Source organism: Lycium barbarum, chromosome 7 (assembly GCF_019175385.1).
Source record: "Lycium barbarum isolate Lr01 chromosome 7, ASM1917538v2, whole genome shotgun sequence".
Lineage (NCBI taxonomy): Eukaryota > Viridiplantae > Streptophyta > Magnoliopsida > Solanales > Solanaceae > Lycium > Lycium barbarum.
Window position 1 is genome coordinate 6,035,916 of NC_083343.1, and position 18,809 is coordinate 6,054,724.

At 40.3% G+C, this 18,809-nt stretch overlaps 1 long non-coding RNA gene across 4 annotated transcripts; it reads left to right on the forward strand.

Annotated features, from left to right (window-relative positions):
• Window positions 1–2,060: 2,060 nt before the first annotated feature.
• Window positions 2,061–18,604, forward strand: LOC132603011 (uncharacterized). Of its 4 annotated transcripts, none has more exons than XR_009567952.1 (4): window positions 2,061–16,709; window positions 16,810–17,006; window positions 17,340–17,619; window positions 17,776–18,604. It is a non-coding gene; the product is annotated as an uncharacterized LOC132603011 (long non-coding RNA). The 4 variants fall into 4 exon arrangements; XR_009567951.1 differs by having other exon boundaries at window positions 2,066–16,709; window positions 16,906–17,006; XR_009567949.1 differs by lacking the exon at window positions 17,340–17,619 and having other exon boundaries at window positions 2,065–16,709.
• The last annotated feature ends 205 nt before the right edge of the window (window positions 18,605–18,809 follow it).

Genomic DNA, 18,809 nt, shown 5'->3' on the forward strand with positions numbered 1-18,809 from the left:
TTAATGCTTCCGCCGGAGCATTGAATGCTGCCGGTGGAGCTGGTGGAACTCATGGAAGTGGTGCTGGTGCCTGGTGAGTATAATCGGTGGCTTGAAAGAGGCGATGATTTTGTCATTTTTTAAATCCTTTCTGAGCTGGTTAATCGGGCCTTTGAGATAATCCGACCCGTATCTTGGCGGGGCATGATCTCAGATTTTCTGGTGGTTTTTGCAACCTTGGCATTGTTGGACTCTCTGTTATGCCTGAGCTTAAACACAGATCTGAGCCTCACTATATAAACAAAAGGGCAGGAAATGACCATTATCCGACGTGTATCTGGGCGGGGCGGGGCTTCAGATTTTCTGGTGGTTTTTGCAGCCATGGCGTGGTTGGGCTCTCTTTTTGCCCGAGCTTAACACTGATCTGAGCCTCACTTTAACTATGTCATTTTGGGAAACAACAGTTTATAAAGCAAAAAGCTCAGAAGGGAAAGAATGAGGTGGTTGTCTCTCTCTGCAGTCAGCCAATGATTTCTCCATTTCACTGTAAGAATCCCAACAACCCTTGTTGATCAATTTTGACAAAGGGAGTATATATCATTAAAAGGTCATTAGCACTTTTAACCCTATTTTGTGCTGGTCTAACAGCTTGTTTGGATGGTTGTTATATATGATTTCAAAGGGTTTCTATGCCCTCAACTCATTTGCACTTTTGCCCCTATTTTGTGCTGGTCTATTTAAACAGAAAAGGGTCAGATTTGCCGACACACTCTGATAAATAAGTATAATTGGACGGCTTGAAAGAGGCGATGATGATTTTGTCAATTTTTAATTCACTTCTTAGCTGATTAATTGGGTATTTGAGTTGACCCGACCCGTATCTTGGCAGGGCATGACCTGGTTTTGCGGCCATGGCGTTGTTGGGACTCTCTTTTTGCTCGAGCTTAACGCAGATCTGAGCCTCACTTTACCGGACTCCATTACTGTAAGAAACCCAACTACCCTTTTGTCAATTCTACCGGAGGGAGTACTATTTACTGCTTCAGGGTACTATATAAACAAAAGTTCATTGAATGAACAAAGCAAAAGCTCATAAGGGTAAGAATGAGGCTACAGGGATTTGAGGATTTTTGTTGAAAGGGTGGTTGCCTCTCTTTGCATTAGCCAATGATTCCACCATTACTATAAGACTCCCAACAGCCCTTTTATCAATTTTAACACAGGGAGTATTATAAACAGCTTGTTTGGCATTTGAAATGCAAAAATTAAAGTTCAGCTCCTTTGAAGGGCAATCCGTCCAATTTCTTCATTTTGTTACATATCGTTCAAAGGGTTTCTATTTTTTTTTTGTCTTTTCTTTTTTTAATGCTTCCGCTGGAGCATTGAATGCTGGTGGAAGTGGTGCTGGTGCCTGGTGAGTATAATTGGTGGCTTGAAAGAGGCGATGATGATTTTGTCAATTTTTAAATCCTTTCTGAGCTGATTAATCGGGCATTTGAGATAATCCGACCCGTATCTTGGCGGGGCATGCTGTCAGATTTGCTGATGGTTTTTGCAGCCATGGCGTGGTTGGACTTCTCTTTTTGCCCGAGCTTAACACAGATCTGGGCCTCAATTTTTCTCTATTCGTCTTGGAATTCTTTTATATATATTTACACTCTGTTTGGATGGTTGTTTCCAGTGGTTCATTAATGTACAGTATGGTATGGTATAGTATGGTGCTGTATTGTACTATATTAGTGAACACAATGTTTGGATACACTATATCGTTTGTTGTGGTTTAATTACATTTTTATAGTTTGGTTTGACTGTATGCTATTGTATAATAGCATGTAAGTTTATTTATCTGGTATTTGAGATGATCCGACCTGTATCTTGGCGGGGCATGCTCCCAGGTTTCTGGTGGTTTTTGCAGCCATGGCGTGGTTGGTCCCGCTTTTTGCCTGAGCTTAAACACAGATCTGAGCCTTAACTCCATTATTGTAAGAACCTGGCAGCGACAAAATTTGTCATTTTTGACGAAAGGAGTATTATTAACAGCTTCCGGATACTATATAAATATAACCTTAGGGAAATGAACAAAGCAAAATGCATAGAAGGGAAAGAATGAGGCTATCCCAACAGCCCTTTTTATGAAATTATAACGGAGGGAGTAGTATATTATTAGCACTTCTGCCTCTATTTTGTGCTGGTCTTTATTTAACAGCCAGTTTGGATGGTTGTTACATATTGCTTCAAAGAGGCGATGATGATTTTGTAAAATATTACTAATTCCCTTCTGAGCTGATTAATTCGGGTATTTGAGATGACCCGACCCGTATCTTGGCAGGGCATGACCCGGTTTATCCTGGTGGTTTTTGCAGCCGTGGTGTTGTTGGGACTCTCTTTTTGCCTGAGCTAAACAAAGATCTGAGCCTCATTTTCTCTATCATTTTGGGAAATATATTTTACTTTTAGGGTTCTTTTGGTTTACAGCGTGTTTGGATTGGCTTATTTTAGGTGCTTTTAAGCCAAAATAGCTTTTAAGCACTTACACTCTGTTTGGATGGTCGTTACCCATGGTTTCATAATGTACAGTATTGTATTGTATAGTATCGCATGCAAGTGCCGGTGAGTATAATTGATGGCTTATGAACAAAGCAAAAAGCTCAGAAGGGAAAGAATGAGTCTTCAGATAGTTTAAGGATTTTCATTGAAAGGTGGTTGCCTCCCTCTGCATTTAGCCAATGATTTCTCCATTACTCTAAGAATCCCAACATCCTTTTAATCAATTTTAACGGAGGGAGTAACTTTCTCTATATCAGTTGATGAAATATTATTTAGGGTTCGTTTGTTTTAGCCTGTTTGGATTGGCTTATTGTAGGTGGTTTTAAGCTAAAATGGCTTTTAAGCACTTAGAGACAAGTTACCCGCAAGGGTGGCTCAGTTGGTTGAGCATGGGGGTTTCATAATGGAGGTCTCAGGTTCGAAACCCCTTGCCTACGATAGCAGGAGATTGCCTTCTGGGTCGAGCTCGTTGCACGAGGCTTGCCTAGTGCGGGTTACCTCTCCTGTGTGGTTTGCGAGCTATTGCACAGGAGCTGGGTTTACCCAGTGCGCATCCAAAGGGTAGCGGCTGCAGGTTCCCATGACATGATAAAAAAAAAAAAGCACTTAGAGACAAGTTTTGCAGGTGCTGGTTAGTATAATTGTGGGCTTATGATTTTGTCAATCTTTCAGTCTGAGCATATTAATCGGGTATTTGAGATGATTCGACCAGGTTCTTGGCGGGGCATGCCGTCAGATTTTCTGGTGGTTTTTGCAGCCATGGCGGTGTTGGACTCTCTTGTTGCCCGAGCTTAATACAGATCTGAGCCTCGCTAACTATTTCTGATAGTGCAGGGGTATAATTGACCCTTTCCGGTTTTGTCAATCTTTCCGTCTGAGCTTATTAATCTGGGTATTTGAGATGATCCGACCTGTATCTTGGCGGGGCATGCCCCCAGATTTTCTGATAGGGAAATGGACAAACTAAAAACTCAGAAGTTAAAGAATGAGGCTACATAGAAATGAGGATTTTCATTTCTCTGGTATATGAAACCAGAGATTCTGGGTTCGATCCCTAGCAGAGTTGATCAATTGTCTATCCTTATCAAAAAAGAAATGAGGACTTTCATTTCTCCATTTGTAAGAATCCCAACAACCCTCTTATCAATTTTAACGGAGGGTATTCACAGCTCGTTTGGCATTTGAAGTGCAAAAATTAAAGACCATACCATTTGAAATGAATACAATAATGAACCACAGGAAAGAATGAGGCTACAGGGATTTGAGTGGTTGCCTCTCCTGCATCAGTCAATGATTCCTCCATTACTGTAAGAATCCCAACAGCCCTTTTATCAATTTTAACAGAGGGAGTATTATAAGCAGCTTGTTTGGCATTTGTAATGCAAAAATTAAAGTTCAACTCATTTGAAGGGCAATCTGTGCAATTTCTTCATTGTTGTTACATATCGTTCAAAGGGTTTCTATTTTTTTTTTCCTTTTCTTTTTTTAATGCTTCCTCCGGAGCATTGAATGCTGCCGGTGGAGCTGGTGGAAATGGTGCTGGTGCCTGGTGAGTATAATCAGTGGCTTGAAAGAGGCGATGATGATTTTGTCAATTTTTAAATCCTTTCTGTGCTGATTAATCGGGCATTTTAGATAATCCGACCCGTATCTTGACGGGGCATTCTTTCAGATTTTCTGGTGGTTTTTGCAGCCATGGCGTTGTTGGACTCTCTTGTTACCCGAACCAGATCTGAGCCTCACTATATAAACAAAAGGGCAGGAAATAAACAAAGCAAAAAGTTCAGAAGGGAAAGAATGAGGTTGCAGAGGGTTCTAAGGATTTTTCATTGAAAGGGTGGTTGCCTCTCTCTGTCTGCATTTAGCCAATGATTTCTCCATCACCTGTGAGAAATCCAACAACCCTTTTTATCAATTTTAACGGAGGGAGTATTATTATTAACCAAGTCATTTGCACTTTAGGCCCTATTTTGTGCTGGTCTTTAATTAAACGGAAATGAGTTGGATTTGTCCCTGTACTCTCACAAATAAGTATAATCGGACGGCTTGAAAGAGGCAATGATGATTTTGTAAATGATTAATACCCTTCTGAGCTGATTAATTGGGTATTTGAGATGACCCGACCCGTATTTTTGCGGGGCATGACCTGGTTTATCTGTGGTTTTTTGCAGCCATGGCATTGTAGGATTCTCTGTTATGCCTGAGCATAAATAGTTAAATAAGATCTGAGCCTCACTTTCACTGTCATTTTTGGAAATATTTTATTAGGTGTTTGGCGATAGAAACCAAATATTTTTCACTTCATTTGAAATTTTTGAAGTTGGAGTTGTTTTTTATTATAGTTTTGCAAAGAATATTTGGTTGTTTGAATATACTGAAAGTGCCAAAAGTGAAAACAAGGTTTTAGGTGTTTTCCAAGTTCCTAATACAGCTTCAGGTTTTCATGGCAAACGTTAATTGTCAAATGAAGCGAAAATTTTCTTCAGAAAAATGTGAATACTTCTCATGGCCAAACGGGTCCTTTGGGTTTGCTTGGTTTAGAGACAAGTTATGCAGGTGCTGGTGAGTGGTGAGTATAATTGACGGCTTATAATTTTCTTAATCTTTCAGTCTTAGCTTTGATTAATCTGGCATTTGAGATAATCCGGCCCGTATCTTGGCGGGGCATGACCCGGTTTTCCTGGTGGTTTTTGCAGCCATGGCGGGGTTGGACTCTCTGTTATGCCTGAGCTTAAACACAGATCTGAGCCTCCCTTTCTCTGTCATTTTGGGAAATATTTTATTTTTAGGGTTTATTTGGTTTAGGGACAAGTTATGTAAGTGCTGGTTAGTATGATTTACGGCTTATGATTTTGTCGATCTTTCAGTCTGTGCTTTCGGGGAAATTTTCAAGAATATACTGCCCAACATATATTATTATGCCACGTAGCCCAATATACAACATTATACCTGGGGAAAGCATTATACACAGTATCAACCTTGTAAAAAAGTGTATAAAAGGTCTTTATACACAAATATGAGCTAAATCCGGTAACAAACTCAAAGTATGGGCTACATGGCGTTAATATTTTCAAATATAGACAGAGCGTAATTTTCCCTATTAATCGGGCATGTGAGATGATCCGACCCGTATCTTGACTGGGAATTCTCCCAGATTTTCTGGTGGTTTTTGCAGCCATGGCCTCGTTGGACTTTCTCTTGTTGCTTGAGCTTAACACAGATCTGAGCGTCACTTTCTCTGTCATTTTCGGAAATATTTTATTTTTGGGCTTCTTTGGTTTAGAGCCTGTTTGGATTGGCTTATTTTTGGTGTTTTTAAGTCAAAATAGCTTTTAAGCACTTAGAGACAGGTTATGCTGGTGCTGATGAGCATAATGGAGGGATTATGATTTTGTTAATCTTTCAGTCTGAGCTGATTAATTGGTATTTGAGATAATCCGATCCGTATCCTGGCAGGGCATGCTCCCAGAGTATCTGGTGGGTTTTGCAGCCATGGCGTGGTTGGACTCTCTTTTTGTGCGAGTTTAAATCTGAGCCTAAATTTTTCTCTATCCAGCTTCTTTTTTTTGTTTTTTTTAAATAATATTTAGGGTGTGTTTGGTACGATAGAAATTGTTCTTATGGAAAATAAGTGGGGGTGGTGGAAGTGGTGGGGTTGAGTATTATCGATGGCTTGAAAGAGGCGATGATGATTTTGTCAATTTTAAATCCCTTCTGAGCTAATTAATCGGGTATTTGAGATAATCCGACCTGTGTCTTAGCAGGGCATGCCCCGTTTTTTCTGGTAGTTTTTGCAGCCATGGCATGGTTGAACTCTCTTTTTGCCAGAGCCTACCACAGATCTGAGTCTCAACTTTTCTCTATATCAGTTGGGAAAATTATTACTTAGGGTTCGTTTGGTTTTGGAGACAAGTTATGCAGGTGCTGTTGAGTATATTGACTGCTTGAAAGAGGCCAATGATTTTTGACAATGTTTATAACCTTTTGAGCTGGTTAATTGGGCATTTGAGGTTATCCGACCCGTATCTTGGCGGGGCATGCTCCCAGATTTTCTGGTGGTTTTTGCAGCCATGGTGTGGTTAGACTCTACTGGGTATGTTGGTGGTGTGGTTGGACTCTCTTTTTGCCCAACCTTAACACCGGTCTGAGCCTCAATTTTTGTATGTCAGCTTGGATTTAAAAAATAATAATATTTAGGGTGTTTGGTATGAAGGAAAATGTTTTGATGGAAAATGAGTGGGAGTGGTGGAAGCGGTGGGGGTGAGTATACTCGGCGGCTCAAAAGAGGCGATGATGATTTTTGTAAATTTTTATTCCCTTCTGAGCCGATTAACCGGGCATTTGAGGTTTATCCGACCTGTATCTTGGCGGGGCGTGGCTCCAGATTTTCTGGTGGTTTTTACGGCCATGGCGTGGTTGGACTCTTTTTGCCTGAGCTTAACATAGATCTGAGCGTCACTTTTTGCCTGAGCTTAACATAGATCTGAGCCTCACTTTAACTATGTCATTTTGAGAAACAAAAGGTTAGGGAAATGAACAAAGCAAAACGCTCAGAAGGGAAAGAATGAGGCTACAGAGAAATGAGGATTTTCATTGAAAGGGTGGTTGCCTCTCTCTGCATTTAACCAATGATTTCTCCATTACTGTAAGAATCCCAACAGCCCTTTTATCAATTTTAAAGCTGGGAGTATTATTATTAATAGCTCGTTTGGCATTTGAAGTGCAAAAATTAAAGACAATTCCATTTGCAATTTCTTCATTGTCGTTAGTTGTGGAGACAATTCCATTTGCAATTTCTTCATTGTCGTTAGTTGTGGCATACTGTTCAAAGGGTTTCTATGCCCTTCAACTCTTTTTTTCTTTTTTCTTTAATGCTTCCGCCGGAGCATTGAATGCTGCCGGTGGAGCTGGTGGAAACGGCAGTGAGTATAATCGGTGGCTTGAAAGAGGCGATGATGATTTTTGTCAATTTTTAATTCCCTTCTGAGCTGATTAATCGGGCATTTGAGATAATCCGACCCGTATCTTGGCGGGGCATGCTCCCAGACTTTCTGGTGGTTTTTGCAACCATGGCGTTGTTGGACTCTCTTTTTGCCCGTGTTATACACAGATCTGAGCCTCATTTACTCTCGTCATTTTGGGAAATAGTTCATTTTTAGAGTTCGTTTGGTTTGGAGCCTGTTTGGATTGGCTTATTTTAGGTGCTTTTAAGCTAAAATAGCTTTTAAGCAGTTAGAGACACGTTATGCAGGTGCTACTGAGTATAGTTGAGGGCTTATGATTTTGTCTGTCTTTCAGGCTGAGCTTATTAATCGGGTATTTGAGATGATCCAACCCGTTTCTTGGCGGGGCATGCCGTCAGATTTTCTGGTGGTTTTTGCAGCCATAGCTGCGTTTGACTCTCTTGTTGCCTGAGCTTAATACATCTGAGCCTCACTTTAAACTATTTCTGATAGTACAGGGGTATATTTGACCCTTTTCCGTTTTGTCAATCTTTCCGTCTAAGCTTATTAAACAGGTATATGAGATTATCCGACCCGTAACTTGGCGGGGCATGCTCCCAGATCTTCTGGTTGTTTTTGCAGCCATTGTATTGTTGGAGTCTCTTGTTGCCCGAGCTTAACACAGATCTGAGCCTCACTTTCTCTGTCAGTTTAGGGAAATGAACAAACTAAAAACTCAGAAGTTAAAGAATGAGGCTTCAGAAAAATGATGATTTTCATTTCTCTGGTCTACAAAATCAGAGATTCTGGGTTCGATCCCAGCAGAGTCGATCAATTGTCTGTCCTTATCAAAAAAGAAATGAGGATTTTCATTTCTCCATTACTGTAAAAATCCCAACAACCCTTTTGTCATTTTATTGGAGGGAGTTTTATTATTAACAGCTCGTTTGGCATTTGAAGGGCAAAAATTAAAGACCATACCATTTGAAGGGCAATTCTTCATTGTTCTTACATATCGTTCAAATATATGCCCTTCAACTCTTCTTTTTTCTTCTCTTTTTAATGCTTCTGCAGGAGCATTCAATGTTACCGGTGGAAATGGCGGCGGTGAGTATAATCGGTGTCTTGAAAGAGGCGATGATGATTTTGTCAATTTTAACTTCCTTCTGAGCTGATTAATTAGGCATTTGAGATGATCCCACCCGTTTCTTGGCGGGGCATGCTCCCAGACTTTCTGGTAGTTTTTGCAGCCATGGTGTCGCCGGACTCTCTTTTTGGCCAAGCTATCACAGATCTGAGCTTCACTTTCTCTGTCAGTTCAGGGAAACAAAAGGTTAGGGAAATGGATAAAGCAAAAATTCAGAAGCGAAAGAATGAGGCTACAGAGAGTTGAGGATTTTTCATTGAAAGGGTGGTTGCTTCTCTCTGCATCAGCCAGTGATTTCTCCATTACTGTAAGAAATCCAACAACCCTTTTATCAATTTTAACGGAGGGAGTATATTATTAGCAGCTTCTGCTTGAATGATTGGTACATATCGTTTGAAGGGCAAACGGTGTAATTTCTTCTTTAAAGAGGCGATGATGATATTTGTCAATTTTTATTCCCTTCTGAGCTGATTAATCGGGTATGTGAGGTCCCGTATCTTGGCGGGGCATGCTCCCAGATTTTGTGGTGGTTTTTGCAGCCATGGCGTGGTTGAACTCTCTTGTTGCCCGAGCTTAACACAGGTCTGAGCCTCACTTTAAACTATTTCTGATAGTACAGGGGTATATTTGACCCTTTTCCGTTTTGTCGATCTTTCAGTCTGAGCTTATTAATCAGGTATTTGAGATGGTCCGACCCGTATCTTGGCGGGGCATGCTTCCAGATTTTCTGGTGGTTCTAGCAGTCATGGCATGGTTGGTCTCGCTTTTTGCCTGAGCTGAAACACAGGTCTGAGCCTCAATTTACCGGACTCCACTACTGTAAGAACCCCAACAACGACAAACTTTTTGTCAATTTTGACTGAGGGAGTATTATTAACATCTTCCGGATACTATGTAAATAAACCCTTAGGGAAATGAACAAACCAATCAGAAGGGAAAGAATGAGGCTACTGAGAGTTCAGGGATTTTTCATTGAAAGGGTCGTTGCCTCTCTCTGCATACAGCCAATGATTTCTCCAATCCTTGTGAGAAACCCAACAACCTTTTTATCAATTTTAATGGAGGGAGTAATACAACAACATACCCAACGTGATTAGAGCGTACACAGACCTTACCCAGGTAGGGGTAAGGCTGCGTACATCTTACCCTCCCCAGACCCCACTATTGTGGGATTACACTGGGTAGTGACCCATATAGAGAAAGTGAGGCTCAGATTTGTGTTAAGCTTGGGCAACAAGAGAGTCCAACAACACCATGGCTGCAAAAACTACCAGAAAGTTTGGAAGCATGCCCCGCCAAGATACGGGTCGGATTATCTCAAATGCCCAATTAATCAGCTCCGAAGGGAATAAAATTGACAAAAATCATCATCGCCTCTTTAAAGAAGAAATGGCACAGTTTGCCCTTGAAACGTATTTAACAACTAGAGCAATGCCAACTGATCAATGATTTCCTGATAGCTTTACCATTACCTCAACTCTTATCATCAATACCATCTTTATCGTATATTTCTTTTTTCTGAATGTGTCAAATGGTACACATTTCACTTTCATTGCTCTAACTTTTCTTTATCACTATCCCCATATTGTCCGAGGGTCTTTCGGAAAGAGCCGTCCTACCTTGGTAGGAGTAAGGTCTGCGTACACTCTACCCTCCCCAGACCCCACGATGTGGGATTTCACTGGGTTGTTGTTGTTGTTGTTGTATCCCCATATTGTCCAAACAGAATTATTAGGTGGTGGACCGTTGTACAACACCTATTATTGTTACTTTTAACTTTTCCCCACATATATTTTTCCACAAGCCCCATGTTCATCTGTCGGATTTTTTATGCTTTAATCACATTATTAATGGACCATCTTAAACACTCAATTCATTAAGACAAAAACAGTATTCATCTCTTATCAAACTCACAATCAATGGCTACAGTTTCTTCAACTTGATCTTAGTTTTATATCTACTGTTTCTCTTTCTCCAGCTTTCCCATACAGCCCCTTTTTTTCCAGCTCTGAGTATACTAAATATCAAGACTCTTGAAAATGGCTGATGCCTTTGTGTCATATGCAATTCAAAAACTGGAGGATTTCCTCATACGGGAAGTTAACCTGCGGTCAAGTCTGAGAGAGAATGTGCAGTGGCTGAGAAATGAGCTGCTCTTCATGCAGTCTTTCCTCAAAGATGCAGAAGAAAAGCAGAGTGAAGATCAAAGAGTTCGACAATGAAAGAGGTGATGATGATTTTTGTTAATTTTTAATTCCCTTATGAGCTGATTAACGGGCATTTGAGGTTATCAGACCTGTATCTTGGCGGGGCATGCTCCCAGTTCTTCTGGTGGTTTTTGCAGCCATGGCGTGGTTGGACTCTCTTTTTGCCCAAGCTTAAACACAGATCTGAGCCTCACTTCAACAATGTCATTATGGGAAATAAAAGGTTAGGGAAATGAACAAAGCAAAAGCTCATTTGGGCGAAAGAATGAGGCTACAGAGAGTTTAGGGATTTTCATTGAAAGGGTGGTTGCCTCTCTCATCATTTAGCCAATGATTTCTCCACTACTGTGAGAAACCCAACAACCCTTTAATCAATTTTACTGGTCATTTGCACTTTTGCCCTTATTTTGTGGTTGTCTTTAATTAATAGCTGTTTGGAAGGTTGTTATTTATTGTTTCAGAGGGTTTGAATGCCCTTCAACTCCTTTTTAATGCTTCTGCCGGAGCATTCAATGTTGCCGGTGGAGCTGGTGAGTATAATCGGACGGCTTGAAAGAGGCGATGATGATTTTGTTAATTATTAATTCCCTTCTAAGCTAATTAATTGGGCATTTGAGGTTATCCGACCCATACCTTGGCGGGGCATGCCATCGGATTTTCTGGTGGTTTGCAGCCATGGCGTTGCTGGACTCTCTTTTTGCCCGAGCTTACCACAGATCTGAGCCTTACTTTCTCTGTCAGTTTAGGTAAACAAAAGGTTAGAGAAATGAACAAAGCAAAAGCTCAGAAGGGAAAAAAATGAGGCTACGGAGAGTTTAGGGATTTCCATTGAACGGGTGGTTTGCCTCTATCTGTATTGCCAATGATTTCTACATTGCTGTAAGAAACTCAATAACCCTTTTATCAATTTTAACAGAGGGTGTATACTAGGAACAGCTCTTCGATTGTTGGTTACATATTGTTTCAAAGGGTTTCCATGCCCTTCTTAAAAACTATTTTCTTGAGCCGAGGGTCTATCTGAAACAGCCCCTCTACCCCACAACGGTAGGGGTAAGGTCTGTGTACACCCCACTCACCCCACACCCACTTGTGGGACTTTACAGGGTCTGTTGTTGTTGTTCTGCCGGAGCATTTAGTGTTGCCGTTGGAGCTGGTGGAAATGGTGCTGGTAACTATAATCGGGCGGCTTGAATGAGGCGATGATTATTTTTGTCAATTTCAAATCACTTATGTGTTGATTAACCGGGTATTTGTGATTATCCGACCTGTATCTTGGCGGGGCATGCCCTGTTTTTTCTGGTGGTTTTTGCAGCTATAGCGGCGTTGGACTCTCTTGTTGCCAGAGGTTAACGCAGATCTGAGTTTTATTTGGACCAAAGCAGGCATTATTAAGAATTTCAGGGGGCACCCTATTTGGACACTGTCATGCTATGCTAATACCATGCATCCTCTTTATCTTTTCCTTTTCTTTTAATGCTCCCACCGGAGCATTCAAAGTTGCCATGGTGGTGGTGAGCATAGTCAATGCTTAATAGAGGCGATGATGATTTTGTCATTCCCTCTTAGCCTATGAGTCGGGCATTTGAGATAATCCGACCCGTATCTTGGCAGGGCATCCCCCGCAGATTTTTCTGGTGGTTTTTGCAGCCATGGCGTAGCCTGACTCTATCTTTGCCCGAACTTAACACAGATCTGAGCCTCAGTTTCTCTGTGCTTTTTAAAATGGGTATGTAATTATCTATAGGCTTGAGGGCACTATATAAACAGAAGGTCAGAAAGATGACCAAAGCAAAAACTCAGAAGAGAATCATTGATACCCTTATGAGCTTATCAATCGGGCATTTGAGATTATCCGACCCGTATGTTGGTGTGGCATGCCCCAGATTCTCTGGGTTTTTTTTTTGGCAGCATGGCGTCATTGGACTCTCCTTTTGCCTTAGGTAAATACAATTTATGGTGATTGTTGAAAATTCAGCCATTAGCGTTGTTGATGTTGTTGTTGTTGTTTGGATTATGGAAAGATATTACCCATGAATTGCAGACTTTTATGGGTCTTTTCAGTTAAGTTCTCTGTAAAAACAAAGTGGCTAGCTCACGCTGTTTCTACAAAATATATTTTGTTATGACTCCATCCTGAAAGATTATATACGTACAAGATGTGTATCAAGGCTTCAGGGTACTACTGTATATGATTTACGGGGCCTTTGACTCTTCTTTGTTAAATTTTCTCAATAACCTTTGGGGAGATGAACATAGCAAAATCTGAGAAGGGAAAGAATGAGGCTACAGGGAGTTTAGGATTTCTGTTGAAAGGGTGGTTGCCTCTATTCTCATTAGCCAATGATTTCTCCACTACTGTAAGAATCCCAACAATGCTTTTATCAATCTTACTGAGGGAGCACTATTAAGGGTTTCATACCCTTCCATGCTATGCTATACCATCCATTCTCTCTCTCTCTCTCTCTCTCTCTCTCTCTCTTTCTTTCTCAGTGCTTTCGCCAGAGCATTGAATTGTTCCAGTTGTGGCTATTGAAGCGGTGAGTATAATCAATGGCTTGAAAGAGGCGATGATGATTGTGTCAAATTTTTGTCCCCTTTTGAACTGATTAATCGGGCATTTGAGATTACCTGACCCGTATCTTGGCAGGGCATGCTCCCAGATTTTCTGCTTGTTCTTGCAGCCATGGCATTGTCGGACTCTTTGTTTGCTCGAGCTTAACACAGATCTGAGCCACACTTTCTCTATGTCAGCTTGGAAAATATATTATATTTCCTTATGCTGAGGGTCTACCAGAAACAGCCTCTCTACCTCCCAAGTAGGGGTAAGGTCTGCATACACTCTACCCTCCCCAGACCCCACTTTGTGGGATTTCACTGGGTATGTTGTTGTTGTTGGTTCGTTTGGTTAAAGACTGGTTAGAGTTATGTAGGCGGTGCTGAGTATAATTGACGGCTTCAAAGAGGCGATGATGATTTTGTAAATCTTTTATACCCGTATGAGCTTATCAATCAGACATTTGAGATTTATCCGACCTGGCGGGGCATGCCCTAGAGTTTCTGGTGGTTATTGCGGCCATGGCGTCACCGGATTCTCTTTTTGCTCGAGCTTAACACAGATCTGAGCTACACGTCCTCTCTGTCTTTGATAAACGCTTTTATTGAGCTGAGGGTCTATCAGAAACAACCTCTCTACCTCGCAAAGTAGGGGTAAGGTGTGCGTACACTCCACACTCGCCAGACCCCACTCGTGGGATCACACTGGGTATGTTGTTGGTTAATATGTATAAATAATCTATATACAAAATCCTGGATCCGCCTGTGCAAAGTTATGGTCTAGACTCTAGAATGCATAAACTTAATCCTGGATCTGTCTCCTCTGGAGACAAGTTATGCAAGTGGTCAGTATAATTGACGGCTTGAAGGGCGATGATGATTTGGTAAATCTTTATTCCCTTCCTAGTATACTAATCAGGCATTTGAGATTATCCGACCCTTGTCTTGGCAGGGCATGCTCCCAGAGTTTCGGGTGGTTTTCGCAGCCATGGCGTTGTTGGACTCTCTTCTTGCCTGAGCTTAAACACAGATCTGAGCCTCAAAATTTATGTGCTTTTTAAAAAAACTTCTGCTAGTTTGGAAATGGATATAGATGGACTCATACCATTCCCAACTTGCTTGGGATGACGTGTAGTTGGTCCAATCTATTTATCTGCAAACTCTTTTACCGAGGTAACCCTCACTGTCCTTTGCTGTCAGTTACAACTCAAGTGAAATTTTTTCGATTATAAAAGCCACTTTATGGTGAAAATACCTATGACCTTATAGTTTTCTTCTGTTCTTACTCTCTATTTATAAGCAATGAGGCGATCAAGATTTTGGCATCTATCGAAGTTGAATCAGATATAATCTTCTCCTGAGCTGAAAACACTGCATCTTGGTGTGGTAGCTCAGATTGGCTGTGATTGGTGGAACATTTCATTTTTGGTGAAAGAATGAGGCCGTTCCTTCATTTTTGGTGGTTGCTCGGTTTCTCTGAAGTTTGATTGCCTATCAATTCTTTGTTTTCTTTTTTATCAACGGCTCTTGCATCAGGAAATGATAATGTTGTTGATGATGATAAAAATTTGTCAACAATGCTCTTACCCCAAGTAGTTGGCGTTGCCTATATGACTCTTAGTGTCCATTCCGCTCTAAAACCCGGAACTTAGTGAATGAAGCTGTGGCAATCTTATCCAGTAAGCTTGAATTTTGAAATCTCAGACATTTGAGCTGATTTTTATATTCGTTTGGAAAATTTTGAGGGAACTTGTGAGTTGGTTTTATTTTCTATTCTCACAAAACTTCTGCCCTTTGCTGCCACGACAGATTAGCCCTTCTTCTGATAGTTTAGACAAATCTGTGACTCATTTCTGTGTAACTCTCAGTTCCTTCCACAATTTGGTAGATTTCTGTTCCTGGTTCGGAGGTACTTTCATTTTACATGTTCATTTCCAGCTCTTAGCACGAGTACAATAAAAACTATCATTCAATCCCAAACAAGTAGGGGTCAGCTATAGGAATCTGAATCTGCATTATCCCTTCAGCTCCATATGGATCCATTTCATCCAACTTTCAATATTTTTGGGACTTTTCTAACAATAGATGTTCCCTGCATTTTTAACTGACCCTAGTGAACACTGGACTTAATGTAATCATCTAACATGACAGACCTTACCTGTGCTTTTTAATATAATTATATAAGTAGGTGTTGGGCCATGAAAACCAAATATTTTTCACTTCTTTTTTGAAATTTTGAAGTTGGAGTTGAAAATGAGTTGTGTTTGATTATAGTTTTTGCAAAGAATATTTGGTTGTTTGAATGTACTGAAAGTGAAAACAGGGTTTTAGGTGTTTTCCAAATTAAGTTGTATTTGGAATTTTCATGGCCAAATGCTGATTTTCAAATAAAGTGAAAAACATTTCCGGAAAAAAGGAGAAATTCTCATGGCGAAACGGGTATTGTCATGTCATGCTTTCATCCTCAATTTGATGCCCTTTTTTGTATCTTGAGAATCCAAAAGTTCTGAGGCTATGAAGATTATCTTAAAAAGACTGAAATATTGGAGTTAATTCCAAGGCCTGGCTTGGCAAAGACAACCTGGAAGGTCTGTGAAGGAGGATGAGAAATAATAAGTTTCTTGTAGTCCCTTCTCACGGCAGCCGATCTTTGTAGCCATGGCCGTTTTAGCTCTGCTCTTTGATTAAATAGGCGAAAATCTGAGCCTCCTTACCTAAGTTTTACTTCAGTTTGATCACTGAAACAGTATCTTTTAGAAGCTTTCTTGAATTGATCTAAAAATTCAGTTATTGCTTTCAATCTTAAACTGATTTGATTTTCAACAATGTGGGATAATTGGGTTTGCATGAAAAAAGTACCAACAAATGGCATGGTCTCGAGTCTTGATGCCTTCATGTCCACACTAATTTAAACTTTAAAGGTAATAACAACATTGTTGTCCATATGAAATTTCCAAAAAAAGATAATATAAAAAGAATTCGACATGAACGTCTTATTTTTCCCTTAATGACAGGCTTTGTTGTATACATTTTCTAATAACATCTTTCATGATATTTGTTTTTTTTTTGTTTAATGACAGGCTTTGTTGTATACATTTTTTTTTTTTTTTTTTTTTATATCATCAATCATTTTGATTCAGAATTCAATGTAAATAGACCCTAAATGATCACTAATTTTAATTTAGCCGTCAGATACTGATCCTAACAATTTCAAATAACATTTACTTCAAAACAACACAAATATCAAGTTAGAATTATCAACTCCACTTCGAAAGTTCAAGATCCGTTCAACAAGGGTGGACTTCAAGTTTTACTCCATACGAAATCGTGCAGGTATTTTTATCTTTTCTTAGCTTTTAATTATTTATCTCCATCTTTTAATAATTATAACTTAGACTCGCCCTGATGCCGTTTCTAACAACGTGCTAAGCAGTAATCACCCTTTGGAAAACAAAATGTGAAAATGAAATTTCTTTCTCTTCATTTAAGACTTACAAGCCCTTTTGCCTGTTCTCTTCATGCAACAAAGCAAAAGCTCAGAAGGGAGAGAATGAGGCTACGAAGAGTTTGAGGATTTTTGTTGAAAGGGTGGTTGCCTCGCTCTGCATCAGCCTATGATTTCTCATCACTGTAAGAACTTCAACAGCCCTTTCTTTCTTTCGCTCTTTTTGATTATGAAGCGGTCTCAAAAAATAGTTATCTGTTGCATATATACAGTTCTATCTCTCTGTATCAGTCATGTTCTGCAACAACATTTCACCATAGGGAAATTTGTACAAATAGGATCATTTGAATCTTCGATGCACTATGCTTCCGCCGGAGCATTCAGTGCTGCCGGTGGAAGTGATGGTGGTGAATATAATTGATGGCTTGAAAGAGGCGATGATGATTTTGTCAATTTTTTCATTCCCTTCTGAGCTTTTTAATTGGGCATTTGAGATGATCTGACCCGTATCTTGGCAGGGCATGCCCCCAGATTTTTCTGGTGGTTTTTGCAGCCATGGCGTTGCTGGACTCTCATTTTGCCCGAGCTTTAAAACAGAACTGAGCCTCAAAGCCCCAATATCTCTATGTTGTTTTGGGAAATGGATATGTAGTTGCAGAGAAATGAACAAAGCAAAAGCTCGGATGGGAGAGCGTACTTTTATAAGAAGATGGGAGAGCGTACTCTTATAAGAAGATAGCTGTTATAGAAGGGTAATTTTACAAAGAGCGTACTCTTATAAAGATGATTGTGGCAGAGGTAAAATAACATGAAAAAACTTGGCTATTATAGAAAGGTGTTGTTATATGCGCATGTCGTTATAGAGAGGTCTGACTGTTCTAACTAAAATATATCTAGGCAAATGGCGATGTTATAGAGAAATTTAATTGTACTCCCTTTTGTATTCTCTTTCAGATGGAGTATCAATCAATATGCATTTGGAGCTTGGACAATATTTGTGGTGAAACTTAAAAGGGTTTCCATGCCCTTCCATGCTGTATGCTAAAACCATGCATCTTTCTGTTTCTTTCTTTCTTTTATGCTGTCACAAGCATTTTGTGCTGTCACAAGCATTTAATGCTGCCGGTAGTGGTGGTGAGTATAATCGGCGGCTAAAAAGAGGCGGTGATGAATTCTATGATGCTTTCATTCCCTTCTGAGCTTATTAATCGGGCATCTTGAGATTATCCGACCCGTATCTTGGCGGGGTAGGACTCCAGATTTTCTGGTGGTTTTTGCAGCCATGGCGTTGCAGATCTCTCTTTACCTGAGCTATAACACAGATCTGAGCCTCAATTTCCGAGAAAATGGGATTATTTGACTGAACTCCAGCCAATTCAGCTGCTGACCTTGTTCAGTTACGATCTCTTGACTGGCAAAAATCTCAGATGGGAGAGAATGAGGCTACGGAGAGTTTAAGGTTTTTTTGTTGAAAGGGTGCCTCTCTCTGCATTAGCCCATGATCTCTTTGCTCTTTCGGATTGAAGAGCGGTCTCAAAAATTAGCTATCTGTTGCATATACATTCAGACATTTGTATAACCCTTATTCTCAATAACAACATTTTACTATGACAGCTAAAAAATACTTAGACAAATGGCTCTGTAATAGAGAGATTTGATTGTATTCCCTCAGTGGGAGTATTGATCAGCATGCATTTGGAGTTTGTACAATATTTGTGTTGAAACTTAAAGGGTTTCCATGCCCTTCCATGTTGTATGCTAATGCCATGCATCTTTCTGTTTCTTTCCTTCTTTCTTTTGTTCCTTCGCTGGAGCATTTAATGCCGCTGGTGGTGTTGGTGAGTATAATTGGCGGCTAAAAAGAGGCGATGATGATTTCTGTGTTTGTTTCATGGAACAACATACCCAGTGTAATACACAGACCTTACCCCTACCTAGTGGATTGCTTCACGGGAACAGGATCAAATTTGTCCCCCTACTGTTCTAAA